We start from the raw sequence: 21,977 nt of genomic DNA, 5'->3' as shown, positions 1-21,977 counted from the left end.
AGACAAAGAAATAAAGGGTATCCAGATTGGTAAGGAGGAAGTAAAGCTATCACTATTTGCAGATGACATGATCGTATACATGGAAAACCCTAAGAAATCCTCCAGAAAACTACTGAAACTAATAGAAGAGTTTGGAAGAGTCTCAGGATATAAAATAAACATACAAAAATCACTTGGATTCCTCTACATCAACAAAAAGAACACCGAAGAGGAAATAACCAAATCAATACCATTCACAGTAGCCCCCAAGAAGATAAAATACTTAGGAATAAATCTTACCAAGGATGTAAAAGACCTATACAAAGAAAACTATAAAACTCTGCTACAAGAAATTCAGAAGGACACACTTAAATGGAAAAACATACCCTGCTCATGGATAGGAAGACTTAACATAGTAAAAATGTCTATTCTACCAAAAGCCATTTATACATACAACGCACTTCCAATCCAAATACCAATGTCATACTTTAAGGGAATAGAGAAACAAATCACTAATTTCATATGGAAAGGAAAGAACCCCCGGATAAGCAAAACATTACTGAAAAAGAAGAAGAAAGTGGGAGGCCTCACCCTACCTGATTTCAGAACCTATTATATAGCTACAGTAGTCAAAACAGCCTGGTACTGGTACAACAACAGGCACATAGACCAATGGAACAGAATTGAGAATCCAGATATAAATCCATCCACGTATGAGCAGCTGATATTTGACAAAGGACCAGTGTCAGTCAATTGGGGAAATAATAGTCTTTTTAACAAATGGTGCTGGCATACCTGGATATCCATTTGCAAAAGAATGAAACAGGACCCATACCTCACACCATGCACAAAAACTAACTCCAAGTGGATCAAAGACCTAAACATAAAGACTAAAATGATAAAAATCATGGAAGAAAAAATAGGATCTACCCTAGGAGCCCTAATACAGGGCATAAACAGAATACAAAACTTTACCAAAAATGATGAAGAGAAACCAGATAACTGGGAGCTCCTAAAAATCAAACACCTATGCTCATCTAAAGACTTCACCAAAAGAGTAAAAAGACCACCTACAGACTGGGAAAGATTATTCAGCTATGACATCTCAGACCAGCGCCTGATCTCTAAAATCTACATGATTCTGTCAAAACTCAACCACAAAAAGACAAACAACCCAATCAAGAAGTGGGCAAAGGATATGAACACACATTTCACTAAGGAAGATATTCAGGCAGCCAACAGATACATGAGAAAATGCTCTCGATCATTAGTCATTAGAGAAATGCAAATTAAAACTACGATGAGATTCCATCTGACACCAACTAGACTGGCATTAATTCAAAAATCACAAAATAATAAATGTTGGAGAGGCTGCGGAGAGAGTGGAACTCTCATACACTGCTGGTGGGATTGTAAAATGGTACAACCACTTTGGAAATCCATCTGGCGTTATCTTAAACAGTTAGAAATAGAACTACCATACAACCCAGAAATCCCACTCCTCGGAATATACCCTAAAAATACAAGACCCTTCACACAAACAGATATATGCACACCCATGTTTATTGCAGCTCTGTTTACAATAGCAAAAAGCTGGAAGCAACCAAGATGTCCATCAACGGACGAATGGGTAAATAAATTGTGGTATATTCACACAATGGAATACTACGCATCGATAAAGAACAGTGACGAATCTCTGAAACATTTCATAACATGGAGGAATCTGGAAGGCATTATGCTGAGCGAAATGAGTCAGTTGCAAAAGGACAAATATTGTATAAGACCACTATTATAAGATCTTGAGAAATAGAAAAAACGGAAAAGAACACATACTTTTGTGGTTACAAAGGGGGGAGGGAGGGAGGGAGGGAGGGAGAGGGCTTTTTATTGATCAATCTGTAGATGGGAACTGCTTTGGGTGAAGGGAAAGACAACACTCAAAACAAGGAAGGTCAGCCTAATTGGACAGGATTAAAAGTAAAGAGGTTTCCGAGATAAAATGAAAGCTTCAAAGGATAGCGAAGCAGAGGCTGGGGTCTGGGGAACTTGGTTTGAGAGGACTTCTAAATCAATGGGCAAAACAATTCTATTATGAAAACACTCTGCATCCCACTTTGAATTGTGGCACCTGGGGTCCTAAATGCCAACAAGCAGCCATCTAAAATACATTAATTGGTCTCAACCCACCTGGAGCAAAGGCAAAGGAAGAACACCAAGGTCACACGACAACTAAGAACCCAAGAGACAGAAAGGGCCACTTGAACCAGAGACCTACAATATCCTGAGACCAGAAGAACTAGTTGGTGCCCAGCCACAATCAATGTCTGCCCTTTCAGGGAACACAACAGACAACTCCTGAGGGAGCGGGAGACCAATGGGATGCAGACCCCAAATTCTCATTAAAAGACCACACCTAATGGTATGATTGCGACTAGAGGAATCCCAGAGACAATGCTCCCCAGAACTTCTGATGGCACAGGACAGGAACCATCCCCGAAGACAAATCATCAGGCATGAAAAGGACTGGTCAGTGGGGGGAAGAGAGATACTGATGAAGAGTGAGCTAATTAAATCAGGTGGACACGGGAGAGTGTGTTGGCAACTCTTGACTGGAGGGGGGATGGGAAGATAGAGAGAGAGGGAAGAAGGTAAAATTGGCACGAAACGAGAGACTGTAAGGGCTGACTCAATAGGGGGAGAGCAAGTGGGAGAAGGGAGTAAGATGTATGTAAACCTACATGTGACAGAATGATTGGAATGGTAAATGTTCACTTGAAGCTTAATAAAAATTAAAAAAAAAAATGAAAGGAATACACAGTGTCACTGTACCAAAACGAACTGGTCAATGTTTAACCATTTCAGGAAGTAGCATATGATCGAGAACTGATGGTACTGAAGGAAGAAGTGTAAGGTGCACTGAAGGCACTGGTGAAAAACAAGGCTCCAGGAATTGACTGAACACCAACTGAGGTGTTTCAACAAACAGATGCAGTGCTGGAAACACTCACTGGTCTATACCAACAAATGTAGAAGACAGCTACCTGGCCAACTGACTGGGAAGAGATCCATATTTGTACCAATTCCAAGATAGGTGATCCAATGGAATGCAGAAATTGTTGAACAATATCATAAATATCACATACAAGTAAAATTATGAAGATAATTAAAAAACGGTTGAAGCAGTACTCTGACAAGGAACTACAGGCAATTCAAGCCAGATTCATAAGTGGACATGGAACAAGGGATACCACTGCTGCTGTCAGATGGATCCTGGCTGAAGGCAGACAATACCAGACAGACATTTACCTGTGTTTCATTGACTATGCAAAGGCATTCAACTGTATGGATCATAACAAATTATGGATAACACTGCGAATAGGAATTCCAGAACACTTAATTGTGCTCATGTGGAACCTGTGCATAAACCAAGAGGAAGCTGTTCGACAGAACAAGGGGATTGTGCATGGTTTAAAATCAGGCAAGATGTGTGTCAGGGTTGCATCTTTATTTAATCTTTACACAGAGCAAATAATCCAAGAAGCTGGACTATATGAAGAACACAGCATGAGGATCGGGGGAGCATTCATTTAACCTGCGATATGCAGATAATGCAATCTTGCTTGCTGAAAGCGAAAAGGACTTGAAACACTGATAAACATCAAGGACTACAGCCTTCAGTCTGGATTACACCTCCACATAAAGAAAACAAAAATCTTCACAACTACACCAATAAGCAACATCATGATAAACAGAGAAAAGATCCAAGTTGTCAAGGATTTCACTTTACTTGGATCCACCATCAATGCCCATGGTAGCAGCAGTCAAGAAACCAGATGATGTATTGCAAAGGGAAAATCTGCTGCAAAAGACCTCTTTAAAATATTAAAAAGCAAAAACTTCACCTTGAGGACTAAGGTGTGCCTGACCCAAGCCATGGTATTTTCAACTGCCTCATATGTATGTGAAAGTGGACAATGAATAAGAAAGACCAGGGAAAAACTGATGTATTTGAATTATGGTGTTGGCGAAGAATATCGAATATATCATGGACTCCCAAAAGAACTAACAAATCTCTCTTGGAAGATGTACAGCCACAACCTACTTCACAAGGGAGGATGGCGAGACTTCGTCTCACTTACTTTGGACATGTTATTGGGAAGGACCAGTCCCTGGAGAAGGACATCATACTTGGTAAAGTAGAGGGTCAGCGAAAGAGAGGCCCTTAGTAAGACAGAATGACACAATGGCTCCAACAATGGGCTCAAACATACCAGTGACTGTGAGGATGTTGCAGGGCCGGGCAGTGTTTAATTCATTACACTATGAGTGGGTACTGACTTGATGGCACCTAACCACCACCATCACCACCACCACCACCTTAGGGGGCAGTGAGTTTATGTTAATGGGAGAGGAACAAATCGGAAAAGGAGGGTGAGAATGGTCGCACAACTCAACTCAAAGAATGTAATCAATGCCACTGAACTGAAATGTAGAAACTGCTGAATTGGTGTATCTTTTGCTCTATATATTCTCAACAACAATAAAATAAAAAAAATTTTTTTATTTTAATTAATATGAAACAACATTTTCAATAGGCAACTTGTATAACTGACCATTAAACAAACCAATGAAAAGGTTATAGGTTAAGATGTAAAAAAGCTACAGGTACTTAAAAAAAAAAGATAAGAAATAGCAGTTGATTGTAATATTGGTAATATTTTCCAACTCCTTGAATTTTAAGATCTATTTTTGGCTATCCTTTCAAACATACCCCCCAATCCCAAAGTTTCTGCCTGTAAGTCCATTCATTGATTCAACAAATATTTAATGAGTGATTATTTTTAACATACTGTTCCAGGTGCTGTGAATTCAGAGGTAAATAAACAAAGCTGACCTGGTTTCTACTGTCCTGGGGCTTATGACCTTACTATATAAACATGGCCCCTTACATGTTTACAACACATGACCACTGCCCAGTAACACAAACTTTCATAAGTGAAATTCTGGGTTTAACTCACAGATTCAGGTTCCCGTAACCGCCTCCCAGAATCAGAAGGATACTGCTATTGACAGTCACAGAATTGGCTGCTTCAGACAATAAGAGGTCCAGCAGACATTCTAATCTCATCTCAAAACTTAATGTTAGATCAGGTATTACAAAAAGGAAGGTATAACCATTTGAAAAACTCACAGAATGAAAATTTTTACAATACACAACAGAACTGCCAAGCACCTGTCCCCTCCTTAAGTATATTGTAGAAAATAACTCTGAACACACGAACATGCTCTCTACTTGTCTGGTTTCTTTCTGAATTTCTCGTTTCCTCTTTGGTTTCCCTGTATTTGTATTCAGAACTTTTGTTATTTCTTTGCTCTCTTCCTTCTCCTATTCCACAGTGTGCAGTTATGGTATGGCCTGGAAGCGTAGCCTAAGGAAAACAAGCAAAAAAGCCTGTGTTGACCAATAAATTCCCACACCTACAGGAAGTCAGTTGCACAAGATGAAGAGACTTGGAAAAACCCAATAATTCAATGAACTTATGTTTTCCTAGAGGTGCTGTTTTTGCCATCAAACACTTGCTACTTCCTATAGTTTATAATCTACACACACTAGGTAGTTTGTCACATAGTGATAGTCCTGGGTCAACACTGTCATTTCTTATTTCCACTTGTCTGTCGTACAGGCTTCAAGGCAAGGCAAAAATGTCCCTCATACTAAAAAAACAGTCTACAAATAGAGCAATGGTTTTGCCTGTATCTATAGTGAGCATCCTACTTTGGGTAGAGGCAGGGCTGGGCTGTACCTCTGGGAGTGCTGCTGATATCAACTGCTGTGCTGAAAGACCAGTAAAGTGGAAACGAAAATACAGCATACGGCACTCCCTAAGAGTCAATTTTTGTCTCTAGTTCTACCTATACAGCATGGCTTTGGGTTTTGAAAAGGCCTTTGTTCTTTTTAGGTAAGGCAATTATACGTTCTGGATTTTCCTAAATAGTCTCAACTTTGTTACTTTACTCCTAACTTCATAAGACATTTGACCTTTTTTTTTTTTAACAATCGTAAGACTCTTCTGATAAATCCACAAATTAAAAAAAAAAAAAAATCAGAGCAGGTGCACTGATTTTTGGTTTAGAAAACATGCTCATTATAGCCTTTTACCTCACCTATTTGATTTATCTGCTGAGCAAATAATCCGAGAAGCTGGACTATATGAAGAAGAACAGGGCATCAGGATTGGAGGAAGACTCATAAACAACCTGTGTTATGCAGATGACACAACGTTGCTTGCTCAGAGTGAAGAGGACTTGAAGTACTTACTGATGAAGATCAAAGACCACAAGCCTTCAGTGTGGATTATACCTCAACAGAAAGAAAACAAAAATCATCACAACTAGACTAATAAGTAACATCATGATAAATGGAGAAAAGACTGAGGTTGTCAAGAGTTTCATTTTACTGGGCTCCACAATCAACACCCATGGAAACAGCAGTCAAAAATCAAAAGACACACTGCATTGGGAAAATGTAATGCAAGAGATCTCTTTAAAGTGTTGAAAAGCAAAGATGTCACCTTGAAGACTAAGGTGCACCTGAGAAAAGCCATAGTGTTTTCAATCGCCTCATATGGATGTGAAAGCTGGACAATGAATAGAGAAGACTGAAGAAGAGTTGATGCCTTTGAATTGTGGCATTGGCGAAGAATACTGAAAAGTACCATGGACTGCCAAAAGAACAGAACAAATCTGTCTTGGAAGAAGTACAACCAGAATGCTCCTTGGAAGCAAGGATGGTGAGACTGCGTCTCACATACTTTGGACATGTTGTCAGGAGGGATGAGTCCCTGGGAGAAGGACATCATGCTTGGAAAAGTAGAGTATCAGCAAAAAAGAGGAAGACCCTCAACAAGATGGACTGACACAGTGGCTGCAACAATGCACTCAAGCATAGAACTGTGAAGATGGCGCAGGACAGGTCAGTGTTTTGTTCTGTTGTGCATAGGGTCATGGGTCGGAACCGACTAGACGGCACCTAACAACAACAACATAGCTCTAAAAAGCATCTGGTACAATAATGAAGCAAATCTCAACCAACAACACAAGCTACGAGTTGTACTTTCTAAAACAGTACTCCTGGCTCTTCATTCTTTCACTTATAAGCAACCCTAAGATAAAGTTCTGTTTTATAAGAGCGAAAAGAATTACTTCGCTGTGGGTTCCTCCAACTTGTAACTACAAATCTTCTGTCCCACAGGATTGTTTTATATGGAACAGATGCTTATTATTAATATTTTATTTAAACAATGATAATACATAGAATGGAAACCCTGGTGGTGTAGTGGTTAAGAGCTACGGTTGCTAACCAAAAGGTCGGCAGTTAGAATCCTCCTTCGAAACCCTGTGGGGCAGTTCTACTCTGTCCTGTAGGGTCACTAAGAGTCAGAATTGACTCAGTGGCAACGGGACTGGTTTTTGTTTTTGTTTTTTAAAGACACAGAACCAGAGGCAAGGGCAGAAGGCCTCTGAATGGACCTCAATGGCTACAGCAAGAGCTCCGGCTGAGGTTGTTACTATGGTGGTAGTGGCAGATTTTGTGGCAATGGAGGGTCTTGTATCTGCATAGGCAAACTGCCAGCTCTGAAATTCAGCCGCTTGCCTTCTGGTGAGCCAAGGGTGGGTAAGCTGAGAATACTGAAAGAATCCCAAGAAAACAGATGTAAGCTAAACGGCCAGCTTCATTCAGGCACAAGGAAGTGCTTGGTATAATGTCCTTTACGCTGACACTAGAGCCAGGTTTGGTACACATCCAAATGAGTTTTATTTTGTTTATTAAACAAAAATGTAGCAATCCAAAGTCTGAGAAGAAAACCTTTAAAACAGCAAAAAGACTCCATGTATGAGAGTCTGAGTACTAAAGATGCATTTGTGGTCCCCTCTTGTGACACTGGTGGTGCACTGGGCTGCCAACCAAAAGGTCGGTGGTTCGAATCGACCAAGCCACTCCACAGGAAAAATATGTGGCAGTCTGCTTTTGTAAAGATTTACAGCCTTGGAAACCCTACGGGGGCAGTTCTACTCTGTCCTATACAGTTGCTATGAGTCGGAATCATCTCAATGGCAGCAGGTCTGTGCTTGTGACACTACTCTCCTAAGCTGCTCATTAATACTTAACTGCTCATGTAGTGCACAATCTATGGGGAAGCTCTTGCCCACGCAGAAAAGATGTCTGGGACGGACATCTATCTTCTGGTAACAGTCCAGAACTCTTAGCGCTAACTAATGGCAAACTGAAGTGAGCTCCCCAAGGATCCTCGTTCATTCTTTCGACAAATATTTAGTGACAAATTATTATGAGCCAGGTACTGAATTTAAAATTATAAGCAAAACAGACTAGACACCTGTCCTCATGGAGCTGGCCGTCTAATGGGGAGAAAATTGAGGTGAAAAAACAAAATACACACAAAAAACCATGTCATTACAAATTGAGGTAAGTATATAAAAGAAAAGAATAAGGGCTATGAGAGAAAATGACAGTGGGGGCCTAATTTAGATTAGAGAGGTATCTCCTGAGGTTTGCTTCTCCTCTGTACAAATAAAAATAATTATAAAAAAATTTATTACTTTCAGCATCTTTTTGACACAAGAAAAATAAGAGCTTTATTTAATAACTCACCTTTTAAAAATGGTAATTAATGTAAAAGGCAGAAAATAAGCCACCCTTCTTCTCTCCCATCTTCTAGCTACCAATTTCACCCTCTGTTGACACAAATACTATTACTGGTTGCTTGAGTATCCTTCCCAAAAATCCTTCCAAACACTGATAAACCTGCAGGTCTCAAAGTCTGGTCCAGAGACCCCCAAGGGACCTTAGGTTCTTTCATGGAATTCATAAGGTTAAAACTATTTTCATAACAACACTAAGATGCTACTTCCCTTTTGCTCTCAACAAGAGAACAGTGGAGTTTTCCAGAGGCTATGTGATATGTGATGACAGCTAACAGAATCTGGGAGGCAGATAAGAGAATCTGGCTGTCTTGTATTAAGTCAGACAGGAAAGAGATTTGTAAAAACATAAAACACTACTCTTTTCACTCAATTCTTTTTGTTTTGGAAAATACAGCTATTTGTCATAAAAATATGATATTTACGTTAACGTAATGGATTTATTACTGTTATTTGAAAATGAATTAGTATTTTTTTTAATTTTTATTTTAATTTCTAATACAGTAAATATCAATAAAAAATAAATATCAATAGATATTGAAAATTCTTTGGAATCCTCAATAATTTGTATGAATGTAAAGGCATCCAAAGACCAAACAGTTTGAGAACCACTGTAGTAAGCATTTATAAATATGTGCGCCAAGTGTTCGTTTTTAACCCTGCTAAACACTAGTCATTTATTGCTTTATTTTGGTGGATGTTTTTGAGTGTGTTTTAAATAGATGGGTACTGAGAAGGAAACTTATTTGTTGACAGAATGTGTTGTGGGTTCTTTGGCCAGCAATACAACACAAAGTTCACCATGGTGACTGGCTGGTTGGTCTTCCCCACATCATCTTATGTATTTGGTATACTAAAAGTAGAGTTACTCTAAGCCCATAAAGAGCTTTCAGATCAAAAAGTAAAGTAATTGTAAGTATAGGTGATATCTGAAGTTAAATGATAAAGTTAAATATATTACCTGTAGTAGGATAGAAGACAGAAGCTATTTTTAAATGGAATCATAAGCTAATGGTGGAGTAGGTTTTTTTCTGGACTACCTTCTCACAGATAACAATGATAAATTCTAGACAAAATGTTAAAAACAAAAAACACAACTATCTGTAGGCACTAGAGGGTGACCAAAACAAGGAAAAAATTGGAGTGGGGTTGACCCTTGAAAGAAGGGAAATGACCCTGTGAGATCATAAAATACTGGCAAAATGCTAGTAATTGTTGAAATCTGGTGATGAGAAGAGGGATTCACTGTACCTCCCTCTTTACTTTTGTGTATATGTTTAAAGTTTTCTGTAATAAAAAATTTTTTTACGGTCCAAACCTACCTGAAGGAGAGGAGAATGAAGAACACCAAAGACACAAGGAAAATACTAGCCCAAGAGACAAAAAGGGCCACATAAACCAGAGACTCCGCCAGCCTAAGACCAGAAGAACTAGATGATGCCTGACTACTTCCACCAATGACCACCCTGACAGCAAACACCAAAGAGAGTCCCCGATGCAGCAGGAGAAATGTCAGGGTGCAGAACTCAAATTCACATAAAAAGACCACATTTATTACCAGAGCGGGGAGGGAGGCAGGGAGGGTGGGAGAGGGTTATTTACTGATTAGATGGTAAATAAGATCTACTTTAGGTGAAGGGAAGGACAACACTCAATACAGGGGAGGTCAACGCAACTGGACTAAACCAAAGCAAAGAAGTTTCCTGAATAAACTGAATGCTTTGAAGGTCAGCAAAGCAGGGGCAGGGGTTTGGGGACTATGGCTGCAGGAGACATCTAAGTCAATTGGCAAAATAAAATCTATTAAGAAAACATTCTGCTTCCCACTTTGAAGTGTGGCATCTGGGGTCTTAAACGCTAGCAAGCGGCCATCTAAGATGCATCAATGAGTCTCAACCCACCTGGATCAAAGGAGAATGAAGAACACCAAGCTCAGAAGGTAATAATGAGACCAAGAGACAGAAAGGGCCACATGAACTAGAGACTACATCATCCTGAGACCAGAAGAACTAGATGGTGCCTGGCCACAATCGATAACTGCCCTGACAGGGAGCATAACAGAGAAACCCTGAGGGAGGAGGAGAACAGAGAGATGCAGACCCCAAATTCTCATAAAAAGACCAGGCTTAATGGTCTGACTGAGCCTAGAAGGGTCCCCAAGCCTTCTGTTGGCCCAGGACAGGAACTATTCCCGAAGCCAACTCGTCAGACATGGATTGGACTGGACAATGGGTTGGAGAGAGATGCTGATGAGGAGTGAGCTACTTGCACCATGTAGACACTTGAGACTATGTTGGCATCTCCTGTCTGGAGGGGAGATGGGAGGGTAGAGGGGGTTAGAAACTGGCAAAATGGCCACGAAAGGAGAGACTGGAAGGAGGGAGCAGGCTGACTCATTAGGGGGAGAGTAAATGGGAATATGTAGTAAGGTGTATGTAAGTTTATATGTGAGAGACTGACTTGATTTGTAAACTTTCACTTAAAGCAAAAAAAAAAAAAGACCACATTTGTCTAAGACTAAAGGAACCCTCGAAGACACGATCTCTGGACTCAGTTAACCCGTAACCAAAACCATCCCAAAGCCAACTCTTCAGACAAAGATTAGACTGGACTTTTATAAAACATAAAATAATACTCGTGAAGAGTGTGCTTCTTAGTTCAAGTAGATACACAAGACTAAATGGGCCAACTCCTGCCCCGAGGCAGGATGAGAAGGCAGAAAAGGACAGGAGCTGGTTGTATGGACGTGGGAAACCTAGGGTGGAAAGCGGGAGTGTGCTGTCACATTATAGGGATTGGAACCAGGGTCACATAACAATACGTGTATAAATTTTTGTATGAGAAATTAACTTGAGCTGTAAACTTTCACCTAAAGCACAATAAGTTTAAAAAAAAAAAAAAATCCAGGTGTTTGAGACCTATGTTATCTCATTACTAGTATCAGTACTTTAACTTTCCCTTTTTCAATAAATTACACAATATAAGGGTAAAATGCAACAAAATATTCCAATATTTGCATAAACATGTCTTATTTTACAAAGACTACAGACACTTATGTGGCCAATCAGCTAATGTTTCAAACTCAAGGTTGGGTTAAAACAGGCAGATTAGAAATTTAAGTATAATGCATATGAGTTGTTTAAAAGTAAAATGTGAACACACTTCTCCTTTCCTCAGTATTTTAAAGGTAAAATGAAAGTGGTATCAGTAGGAACAGGAATTTTTTTTTATTTAATTTAGGGAATAATGGTAATACTGCTGCATACAATTGTAGCTAGATGAAGGGCTCTGCTTTAACTACTACATACATTTAGACTCATAGCTTTGCAGTGAGTAGTCTACTTAATCTGCAGTAATCTGAACGCAGACTCCTGCTAGAAACATATGTTCCCATACACTGTTCCTCTGATGAAACTGGAAAAGCAATGACGGCAAATCTGTTCACAAGACACAAAGGGGATTAGGAGCGGGGAAACAGAATGGTGTGAAGGCCATCCCATTCTATGTTGCTCAGAATCTCAAGAACAGAGTAAAAGAACCAGAGCAGTGGTTGCAAACTGGCCTGTTTCTGTTTGACCCACACATTGTTTCTTAAAAATAGGAAAAAAATCACATAACTATCCAGATTTCCAACATCTTCTGAAAAAAACGTAAGATCCAGTAGCATGTCATGTGGTAATAACTGACCAGTAATTTGGGACCCCTGTCCTATACTGATATAAAGACATACACAGACACAAGGTTCCCTGTCCGAGTGTCAATCAGGTAGTAATAAGCTCAACTCTCTCTTTCTCTAGATATATACTATACAGGCAGTCCCTGGGTTACATTACAAACATCTGACTTGCTTATGTACAACGCGAAGTTATCAACCAACCAAACTAATGCCTGTTGTACTAAAAATCTGAGGTACGTACAAATGGTTTGTAATAACAAACAGGCACTACTTTGCAACATGCATCACATTATTATTACTATTACTACTGTGGCACTAGGTTTTAGGTACTGTGTTATTACATTAAAGATGTTTTAGTGTATCTGGAATTGCTTCTTTAATGCTTTTTATGCATAGAAGGGTACACTAAATACTATATACTAAGACAAACATTTAACTAACATTAGATATGAAGAGTACCTGTTTCGACTTGCGTACAAATGCAACTTAAAGACAGACTTAGGAACAGAACTCACTCTTAACCTGAAGACTGTCTATGTAACCTACATGTTCTACTTTTTTTTTTTTTTGCCAACGATGCCCTCCCTCCCTGGGAAGTATTTTCCTAAGCACTATGCTATTTTTTTTTTAAATGCTGCTGTAAAAAAATTAGCATAGCACGCTTATAAAAATACCGAAGGGGGGCTGAGGGGGGTGCATGGTTGGCAGCAAAAAGTAGAATGTCCTTTTTTCGTGTAAAAATATGGTACGTGGAGGCTAGTTACCTTTATATCCTAAGTAAGTGAAACTGTAGCCGTTAAAAAAAGAATGGTGTCAAGAGAAAATTAAATTCTTGTTAATGACAATGAGTTAAATTAAATTAATCCCCTCCCAAAAAAACTTCAACATTTAAAAAACAAGATTTCTATAAACTCACAACGAGTGAAAAAATAATATCCTTGTCTTTTAAGTTCTCTGGTTAAGCTTCCTCTGTAGTTGGCAGTTCTTATTCTGTTACCTCAGGCTCTTTTCTGCATACAGGCTTATATAATTAAATATATAAAAAGAATAATATAGCTAACATACACAGGAAGCAATCTCCCTATTTGTCTTCACTCTCAGATGTTTGTTACCTATTAGGATAAGAAGAGGATGGAAAAGTTAGTGAAATTTTAGTCAGGGAGCACTGTCCTCTAATTCATTTAGTAGGAAGAGAATGAAAATACCGATTAAACCTATGCAGGTTTTCAGTTATCTATAATTAATTTGTGATCTCTTCTCCCAATTTCTCCTGATCAATTCATACTTTCCATACCCCAATATTAACTAGCAGAGGGAGATCAATCTTCTTATTTAAGAAGGGGAAAAGGACTAAGAACTCATTTTTATTGTGTGCCAGAGTTATATTAGATACTTCATTTCATTCTCAAAACTCTATGAGGTAGGAGTTATGATGTTGACTTTAGAGCTGAAAGAAACAAATTAGGGTTTGAACCAGGCTAGTCTAGCCAAGTCAAAAGTATCTGTGATTATAATCTACCTACTTGCAAATAAGAAACCAGAAATAATATTCAAGACAACATTCTCTCCCCTTTACTGTAAAATGTATAAATATACTCTGACTGGAGCAACATGGGAAGTTTGCTTCCAAAGAAATAGGAGTCCCAATGTAACAGCTTTAAGAAAGTCTTAATCTGAACTGTGACAAAGGGCTAAAAATTCTCAATAAGAAAAAAAAAAATTAACAGAATCTAGTGGTAACAAAATTCAGATGTATATAGTTTTCATATTTGTTCATGAATAACCCAAACCTGAACAGCAAGAACACATCAGCAATTTCAAGACCCCTGCCAGGAGTGCTGGCCAGCCCCAATAAAATGTCAAATTGCTGCCAAAAGACTCCTCAGGATCAGTGGAAATTTCCAATTCTCTAAGGAAGCAATATATAGTTGCCTGCAAAACAGTCCCAGAATTCAAACCGGAATTAGAAATAAAAGAATACAGATTAAGCTCTAAGCATCAAATATCTTCTTCATGAATGAATCAGAAGAAAATCTGAGAGAGGCACTCAAGGCAAGGTTTAAAGGTCTGGAAGTCAGTCTACTTTGTCAACTGTTCACAAAGTTTATTCAATTTTTCCTTGCAGGTTTTGTTTCATTGAAGAGAAATAAAACCATTGTCTTTAAACAAGAGAAAGTGTTAACGTTTTTATTAATAAAAAAAGTTGCCTCATCCCCTTCTTCTTCCTCCTCCTGGCACTCCTGTTGTCCAATGACCCTCACAGTAAAGAGAGAAAACACACACACACACACCCGTTCAAATGATTGTTTGAACTCTAAATAAACCAGAATAAATGTGCCAGGGACGTGAAAATAAAAGCCTCAGTGAAAAACATTCAGTTCTAACTTTCTAAAGGCAAAACTACTAACTGAAAAGAGAAATTAACTTTACCAGCTGTAAGGGAAGAACAAAATTATGACCTTATTGTTTTAAACGAATTCCCAGGTGTGGAATCAGATCGAGGGCTTAATTCCTGGTTTGGGAACGGAGATAAACAGTGGCGATATGCTTGACACACACACCTCTGCTGGAGCAGCTGCTTTCATCTGTCCACTTGCCTCCTCCTCTAAGCGTTTCTTCAATGTCAGGACCTAGCCAGTTACACGTGCTAATTGCAAAGGCGGCACATTTCCCAGGCCACATTTATGGAAATAACATGGTCGCCCATCTCAACACTTTCACAAACAGATGTTAAATTGGCCAAAGTACATTTAAATAACCTCATTTTATTCACTCTTGCTAATGCTTACAGGTACATTCTCTTACAAGACTTTCTCACCACAAAATGCTTAGTCATACACCAGTTTCATAAATATTAGGGAGATTGTTTTGCTTTTAAAAATGAAAACAATTGGAGAAGAAGAGGGAAGCTTTTCAAAACAATTTTCACACAGTGGGCATTATAAACTCCTCCCTAAGCTAAAACATAGAACACTGGGTTCTTTTCGTTTGTGACCCTTTATCCTGTCACCAAACTAACAAAAGAGAGGCATAGTGTGCACTCTAGCAGCAGAAATATACTACAGTCAAAGGGTCTGCTTCCCTACAAAATTGTATTCTAACCATAAGAATGAATTCCTTTTGTCCTTTACAAGGGAAGCCTTGACTTCCTCTACACAATTCTCTCATCCTAGTTGAAGTTATGATTCATGTAGTAATGGTAGAACAACACGGTCAATGAAATTAATGTCACTGACTTGTACACTTAAAAATGGTTGAAACGGCAAATTTTTTGTTATACATATTTTATCACAATAGAATAATTTAAAAAAGATATATAGGTTGCACGGTGAAAAACATCTACTAATGATTAAATGAAATATAAATTTAAAAAATCAGTGGGGTATGGAGTGAGAACTGACTAGAAAGGAACATGAGAAAACTTTCTGGGGTGATGGAAACATACTATACCTTACATAGATGTAAATAACTGTCAAAACTCACTGAACTGAACACTTGAGGTTATCTGTGATAACTGACTTAACTCCTGTCATAAAGGCCAAAAGTATGGGAACCAAAATTAATCGAACTGTTTTATATGCCTTCTAAATAGATAAACACTGAGAAGTAATGAAGCTTGGAGTATGGAGAATTACCACTAAACTGCTCTCCATCATTCTTCTGCCATTATCCTGGTATGAGACTAACGAATCTCTTCAACTTATCTCGCTACGGTTTTGTCATTTATAAATGAGACGAAGGACTATTAACCACAACTAAGATGACATCCTTGTTGCTCTGAAATCTTGCTTTTTTCTAACTTGCCTTTCTTAGATATCAAATATTTTCAATGAATGTCCATATAACAAAGCTTCTAGCTTAAGTAACAAAAAAATAAAAAGGTGGCTAAGAAGAGAAGAAACTAAGTATGAGAGAAGATTAAAAAAAAAACAAACTAATTGTTTTCAAGTAGAATTTTAGAATTTCAAGGAGGAAAAAACATGGGGTCACTAAATATGCTTATAACTGAAAAGGCAGGGAAATCACTCAAAAAGTCCAACAGTTTACCACCCCTCTCCAAGGTTCACTCAGTTCTTTTTCTTCTTACAGGCAATAAAAACTGTAAGAAAATCTCAAAAGCAATAAACAGGATATCATGCCATCACGTTTCTATAATGTCCCCGACATCTACAGCATCTATTCCACATAGTGACTTTGCTAGTTGTCACCTGGCCACAACCTGAACACTTCAGTAACTGGACACAGTCTATATCAAAAGCCCTTAGATTCTTAGATCCATCCTAGTCTGACACGTACACTTAGTGGGGAGAAAGCAACTGAAATGGTTTCCTGTTATCCACAAGGCAACCCAAACTAAAGTGCAGGAAAGGCTGAGGGATTGCCATGTGCTTCCTGACTAGGAAATGTGGATTCCAGGCACTCGGCAGAGCTTTTGCTCACTTTGACAAGGATAGGCAATGTGAAATGTATTGCTGTGGAAACAACACTTCTACAACAAGAGGACAAGTCAACCTGAAATAAAGGAAATAGCAGGGGTTGCAAAATAAATCTTGTGGAATGAGTAAGGAACTTCTCACATGTCTATGCTTGAACTATAGCATGATTAAGCTGAGATGAAAAGGTCATTCCAATCCCATAATAGACATTAGGGCCTGTTTCCAGAATCAGTTACTTGCTGAACGTAAGCAGAAGCAGTTCAGCCAAGCCAAAACAAAACAAAATGCCCCGCTTTAAGGCTGAGTGATAGGAGAGTATACATAACCAAAAGAATAACTTCAGAAGATCAATGTTTACCCATGACTTTTAAAAACTACTCATTTACTCATTAAAAACTACTCATTTAAAAACTCCCTAATTTACTCATTTATTCAACAAATACTTATAAATTATTTACCATGTATCAGGCTGGACACATAAAGATACAAGATCTCTGCCATCAAGCTCAGAGCGCAGTGGGAAAGATCAACACGTAAACTGATAATTAGAGTAAAAAATAAAAGAGTACAGGGTACTAAATGCTATAATAAAGAATATAAATGAATGCACTTGGAAAGGGGTATTAGTCAGAGATCTTAGATGCAAGGCACAGACATAGACTCTGGCTGATCTGGGCAGAAAAGGAACTTATTAAAAAGATATTGGGCTTAAAAAAAAAAAGACACCGGGCTTTTCAAATGGCCACAGAACAAACACAAGAACAGACCACATCCTGGGCCGTAAAACAAACCTCAACAAATTTAGAAGCACTGAAATCATACATAGGTTGCTCTCCAATTACAATGGAATCAAACCTGAAATCAATAATAGAAAGGCAACAGGAAAATTATCAAACACTTGGAAATTAAATAACACACTTCTAGATAACCAATGAGTCAAAGAAAAAGTCTCAAGGGAAATAAAAAACAAACAAAACACTGAACTCAATAAAAATGAAAATACAACATATCAAAATTTGTGGACACAACAGCCAAGTAGTGCTGAGAAGGAAATTTAAGCATTAAATGCTTACAACAGAAAAGACGAAGAGTCTCAAAACAATAAGTTCCCCTCTTAAAAACCTAGAAAAAGAGGAACAAATAAACCCAAAGCAATCAGAAAGAAGGAAATAATAAAGATAAAAAAGAAATCAATGAAATTGAAAACCAAAAATCAATGAAACAAAAAGTTAGTTCTTTGAAAAGATCAGTAAAATTGACAACCTTTAGACAACACGGACCAAAAAAAAAAAAAAGATGAGACACAAATTATTCATACAAGGAATGAAAAAGGGAATATCACCACAGCCCCTGAAGACATCAAAAGGAGAATAAACGAATACTATAAACAATTTCTACGCACATAAATTTGGCAACTTTAAGTGAAATGGGCCAATTTTCTGTAAAACACAAACTATCAAAACTCACCCTAGGTAAAATACAGTATTTGAATAGTCTTACAGCTATTAAGGAAATTGAATTTATAATTTAAGAACTCCCAAAAATAGAAATCTCCTGGTCTAGATGCTTTCACTGGAGAATTTTACCAAACCATTAAATAAGAATTAACACCGATGCTATGAAATTTCTTGCAGAAAACAGAAAATTTTATGAAGCTAGTACTACCCTGAAATCAAAATCAGACAAAAACAGTACAAAAAAGAAAACTACAGACCATTATCCTTCATGAACATAGAAATAAAAATCCTTAACAAGATATTAGCAAATAGAATTCAGCAATATATAAAAAGAATTATACAACATGACCATCCCTGGGGTTTATTTCAGGAGAAAAGGCTGATTCAATAATAAAGAATCAATGTATAATGGCATAAAGACACAGAGATCAGTGGAATATAACTGAGAGTCCAGAAATAAAATCTCACAATTACAGTCAACTGATTTTCTGCAAGGGTGCCAAGACAAATCAATGAGAAAAGAATCTTTCTTTCAACAAACTGTGATGGACATCCACAGGCAAAAGAATGAAGTTAGACTCCTACCTCACACTATAAACAAACTCAAAATGGATCAAAGGCCTAAATGTAAGAGCTGAAACTATGAAACCCTTAGAACAAAAGAGAGGCATACCATAAATCATCATGACCTCGAATTAGGCAATGATTTCTTAGATATGATTCCAAGAACACAAGCAAGCAAAAAAAAAAAGTAGATACTGACTTCATCAAAATTAAAACCTTTTGTGCTACAAAGGACACCATCAAGAAAGTGAAAAGACAACTCACAGAATGAGGGAAAATATCTGCAAATCATATATCTGATAAAGGACTGGCACTCAGAATATATAAAGAACTCTAAAGCTCAATAATAAAAATATAAATAACCCAATTAAGAAACAGATAAATGTCTAACTAGAAAATAGATATGTGGTAGCTTTGGTGAAAGGTTAAGACAGTACACAATACTGGGGAAGTCAGCACAACCTGACCAAGGCAAGGTCATGGAAGCTTCACAGACACATCCAAACTCCATGAGGAACCCAATTACCAGGCTGAGGGCTGGGAACGATGGTCTCAGGGTACATCTAGCTCAACTGGCATAACACAGTTTTTACAAAGAAAATGTTTTACATCCTACTTTGGTGAGTAGTGTCTGGGGTCTTAAAAGCTTGTGAGCAGCCATCTAAGATATTCCACTGGTCCCACCCCATCTGGAGCAAGGGAGAACGAGGAAAACCAATGACATGGGGAAAGATTAGTCCAAAGGACTAATGGACCACAACTACCACAGCCTCCACCTGACTGACTCCAGCACAACTCCATGGTGTCCAGCTACCACCAACTGCTCTGACAGAGATCACAATAGAGGGTCCCAGACAGAGCTGGAGAAAAATGCAGAACAAAATTCTAAGTCACAAAAAAAAAAAAAAAAAAAAGACCAGACTTACTGGTCTGACAGGCTGGATAAACTCTGAGTATGGCTCCAGAACACCCTTTTAACTCAGTACTTAAGTCACTCCTGAGGTTCACCCTTCAGCCAAGGGTTGAAAAAAGAAAAAAAATTAGACAGGCTCATAAAACAAGACTACACAGGCACACCAGCTCAGTGGCAAGGACGAGAAGGCAGGAGAGGACAAGAAACCTGATAACGGGGAACTCAGGGTCAAGAAGTAGAGAGTGTTGACATGTCATGGGGTTGGCAACTGTATTAGATTCAACTGTGTCCCCCCAAAATGCGTCAACCTTGTTGGGCCATGATTTTCCAGTATTGTGATTGTCCACCGCTTTGTCATCTGATATGATTTTTCCTATGTGTTGTAAATCCTGCCTCTATGATGTTAATGAGGCAAGATTAGAGGCAGTTATGTTAATCAGGCAGGACTCAATCGGCAAGATTAGGTTGTGTCTTAATTCAATCTCTTTTGAGATATAAAAGAGAGAAGTGAGCAGAGAGACAGGTGGATCTCATACCATCATAAAAGTAGTGCCAGGAAAGCGTGCCTCCTTTGGACCGGGGTTCCTGTGCTGAGAGGCTCCTAGTTCAGGGGAAGATGGATGACAAGGCCCTTCCTCCAGAGCTGACAGAGAGAAAAAGCCTTTCCTTGGAGCTGACACCCTCAATTTGGACTTCTAGCCTACTAGACTGTGAGAGAATAACCTTCTGTTTGTTAAAGTCATCCACTCGTGGTATTTCTGTTAAAGCAGCACTAGATAACTAAGACAGCAACCAATGTCACAAAACAATATGTGTGTTTAATAAAAAACTAATTTCTGCTGTAAACCTTGACCTTGAGTACAATAAAAAATAGGTAAATGAACCTGACCTCAGGATTTACTATACAGCTATGGAAGTCAGAACAGCCTGGTACCAGTAAACGACAGGTACATTGACCAATGGAACAGAATTGAGAACCCAGATGTAAATCCATCCACCTATGGTCACCTGATCTTCGACAAAGGCCCAAAGTCCATCAAATTGGAAAAAGACAGTCTTTTTAATAAAGGGTGCTGGCAAAACTGGATGTCCACCTGCAAAAAAAATGAAACAGGACACATACCTCACACCATATACAAAAATTAATTCAAAATGGATCAAAGACCTAAATATAAAGCCAAAAACTATAAAGTTCATACAAGAAAAAACAGGATCAATGCTAGAGGCGCAAATACACGGCATTAACAGGATACAAACCATAACCAACAACACACAAACTCCAGAAGATAAGCTGGATAACTGGGATCTTCTAAAAATCAAACGCTTAAGCTCATCAAAAGACTTCACCAAAGGAGTAAAAAGACAGCCTACAGACCGGCTACTACAAATCAGACAAAAGTCTAATCTCTAAAATCTACAAGTGAATCCAGCACTTCAGTGCAGAAGACATTCAAACAGCCAACAGACACATGAGGAAATACTTGCAATCACTAGCCATTAGAGAAATGCAAATCAAAACCACAATGAGATACCACCCCCCCACTCTTCACCCCCACCCCCCTGCATTACTGGCACGATTCAACAGAAATCAACAGGGAGATTGGAACTCTTATACCCAGCAATCCCACTCCTAGGAATATATCCTAGAGAAATAAGAGCTGTCACATGAATAGACACAGGCACACCCATGTTCACTGTAGCACTGTTCACGATAGCAAAAACATGGAAACAACCTAGATACCCATCAACAGATGAACGGATAAACTATGGTACATACACACAATGGAGTATTACACAACCATAAGGAACAATGATGAATCTGTGCATCTCATAACATGGATGAATCTGGAGAGCATTATGCTGAGTGAAATAAGGCACCCGAAAAAGGACAAACTGTATGAGACCACTACTGTAAAAACTCATGAAAAGGTTTATTACACACAAAAAAACAATCTTTGATGGTTACAAAAGAGGGGAGGGGTGGGTGTGGAAAAACACTAAATAGACAATAAATAAGTGGTAACTCTGGTAAAGGATAAGACAGTACACAATACTGGGGAAGCCAGTACAACTTGTACAAAGCAAGGTCATGAAAGCTCCACAGACACATCCAAACCCTCTGAGGGACCGAACTGCTGGGCTGAGGGCTATGGGGACCATGGTCTCAGGGAACATCTAGCTCAACTGACATAATTTATAAAGAAAATGTTCTACATTCCACTTTGGTGAGT

General features: G+C 38.5%; 1 protein-coding gene across 2 annotated transcripts in view; it reads right to left on the bottom strand.

Annotated features, from left to right (window-relative positions):
• CFDP1 (craniofacial development protein 1) overlaps positions 1-21,977 on the bottom strand; it is a 149,601-nt gene that overhangs the window by 72,838 nt on the left and 54,786 nt on the right. The window lies entirely within an intron of this gene.

This window comes from Loxodonta africana, chromosome 21 (assembly GCF_030014295.1).
Source record: "Loxodonta africana isolate mLoxAfr1 chromosome 21, mLoxAfr1.hap2, whole genome shotgun sequence".
Taxonomy (NCBI): domain Eukaryota; kingdom Metazoa; phylum Chordata; class Mammalia; order Proboscidea; family Elephantidae; genus Loxodonta; species Loxodonta africana.
This window is presented reverse-complemented; position numbering and strand designations above follow the sequence as displayed.